Source organism: Camelus bactrianus, chromosome 5 (assembly GCF_048773025.1).
Source record: "Camelus bactrianus isolate YW-2024 breed Bactrian camel chromosome 5, ASM4877302v1, whole genome shotgun sequence".
In the NCBI taxonomy this organism is placed as follows: domain Eukaryota; kingdom Metazoa; phylum Chordata; class Mammalia; order Artiodactyla; family Camelidae; genus Camelus; species Camelus bactrianus.
In genome coordinates, this window is record NC_133543.1 from 40274391 (window position 1) to 40277055 (window position 2665).

Consider the following 2665-nt stretch of genomic DNA (forward strand, 5'->3'; position numbering starts at 1 on the left):
GATGACTAATGATTTTTTGTTGCACGTATTTTCACATGCATGTTGGGTAATTTTATGGATATATTTTATTTAAGTACATTTATTGTAAATCTGTGATTTTCCTTCTCATTCTCTTATTATCATTTGATGAACAGAGGTTATTTTAAAAATTTTTCTTTTATGGTTAATACTTCCTGTGTCTTGTTTAAAAAATCATTACTGTCCCAAGTAATGGGATAAATAAATGGATTTACTGCCCTAGGTTCTCTTCTTGCAGCTACTTGTTTTATCTTGAACATTTAGGTCTAAGATCCAACTCTAATTAACTTTTATGCATGATTTGAGATAACGGTCAAAGTTTTTTTTTTTTTTTTTTTCCAGTAATACAGTATTTATTATCTTCCCTCTGTCAGACCCTGAGCCAACCGCTTTCCCCAGGCTGCCTGGGGAGGTACAGGACAAGGAACAAACAGGGGAGACAAGACACAGGAGAAAGAACTATGGGAGGTGGAGATGGCTCCTTCACATGGCGAAGAGGTTGAGGAAGGCCACCATCAGGCAAAAGAGCCCCATGGCCTCTGAGAGGGCAAAGCCCAGAATGGCGTAGGAGAAGAAGCTGTTGCTTCAGAGAAGGGTTCCTGGCATAATCAATGATGAGGCTCCCAAATACAGTCCCAATTCCAGCCCCAGAGCCAGCCACCCCGACTGTAGCAGCTCCAGCTCCAATTAACTTGGCCGCTGTGTCGATGTCCCTTGAAACTGCACTGGTTTGGAAGCCACGGATAGGAATAAGTGAAGTGGTCAGAGGACGTGCGGCTGCCGAGCTGCTGTGGCTCTCATCTGTTAGTGTCTCTGGTTGCTTCAGCACCACTGCAGACAGTGATCAGCTCAATAGTGGAGAGGTTCTCCTGATCAAGGAGAGGGTAGAGACGAACTTGGCGCAAGTGTACATTTTTAGGGGATGAGGGGCTGTGGCAGAAGAGCTGTTCCCAGAGCACAGAAGACCTTCCCAGAGCACAGAAGGCCAAAGTTTTTTTTTAATAGATATTTAATTGGCTGAGTACCACTTTTTGGTAAAGACTATTGTTTCTCTACTAAATTATGGTACTGTTTTTGGTGATAAAACAAGTCACTGTATATGTTTGTGTCTATCTATAAACTATTGTGTTCCAATGATTTGTTTTTCTAAACTTAGGCCAAAAGCACCCTGTTTTAAATAAGAAATATTGAATAAATCTAGATGTTTATAAGCCTAAATTTTTATCATTGTTATTCTTATGTTTCTAAAATCATGTAGGGTTCTTGTTTTCTTAATCAGTCTTGCGGTAAGTTTTTCTCTTTCATGACTGTTTTCAAAGAAGTTTGTTTTTTCCATTTTGGGCTATTTCTTTTTTTTTGGTCTTCTTCTATGTTAATTACTTCTGTAATTATCATTATTTCTTTTCTTTTTGCTTTACATGTTGTACTTGTTTTCTACTGTTGCTATAACAAATTAGCACAAACTTAGTGGCTTAAACATTCACATTAACTTAGAGATGTGTAGGTCAGAAGCCTGGGTGAGCTTTACTGATTTCTCTGCTCCTGATCCCATAAGGCAAAAATCAAGGTGTTGGCTCCCTGTCTTCTTGTCTGAGGGAGAATCTTCTTCCAAGCTCATTCATGTCATTGGCACAATTCACTTCCTCGTGGCTGTAGAGCTGACATCCTTATTTCCTTGTTGTCTGACGAGGACCCTCTCTCAGCTCTCTAAAGCCATCTGCATTGATGTCATGTTGAGCCCCTCCATCCTCAAACCAGCAAGTCAAGTTGTTCCGGTGCTTCAAATATCCCTGACTTCCCCTTCTGACACATCTCTTTTTCTTTCAGAAAGTTCTCTACTTTTAGGAGCTTAGACACAAAAGAGCACATGTTGTACAATTTTGTACATGAAACATTCAAAAACCTAAATTTATGGCTATAAAAAAGAGATCAGTGGTTGCCAGGCCACAGGAGGGGGTTAGAATTAATTGGGCAAAGTGGAGAAAACATATTGAGGGTGATAGAAATCTCCTATATCTTGATTATGCTAGTGATTAAAAGGTGTATACATTTGACAAAGCTATTGAACTGTCCACTCAAAATGGGTTCGATTTGTATGACTCAATTTATACCTCAATAAAGTTAATTTCACAAAAATATGGTTCATTGTTGTTTAGGTGAGCAAGGTTAAGTCTGACCATTTGTTTCAGGAGAAGTCATAATATAATAGAAAAGAAAGCTAGCAGATCATTGTGTTCTAATTTTCTTTTATTCAGATGTAAGTCAGAAAACTTTTAAAATAAATGCTATGTAGCAGAATAAATTTTTTTTTCAGATTATAAAACAGAGGAACGTTCAGAAAAGAAATATTTAATGTCCTTCAGGGCCTTTGGCTGAGTCCTGGCAGAGTAAAGATACAAACATTCATTCTAGAAATTTGGAGCTCTGAGTTATAAATGTCTTTACTGGATTATGCAATTACTATGGCTTTCTACCTAAAGTTTATTCTTGGACTGTGTATTTGGAGTATGTCTTCTTCAGTTGTAATGACTTACATGTCAATAAATGCAAAACATTTAAAAATAATAATAGCCTCTGAGAAAGTCAATTTCAACTCCTTTTTGCATGTTCTGCAACATATTTTACATTTTGTGCTAACTGCAGTGTT

General features: G+C 37.7%; 1 pseudogene; it reads right to left on the reverse strand.

Annotated features, from left to right (window-relative positions):
* Positions 1-379: 379 nt before the first annotated feature.
* LOC105081916 (ATP synthase F(0) complex subunit C2, mitochondrial pseudogene) lies at positions 380-979 on the reverse strand (annotated as a pseudogene).
* Between the last annotated feature and the right edge of the window lie 1686 nt (positions 980-2665).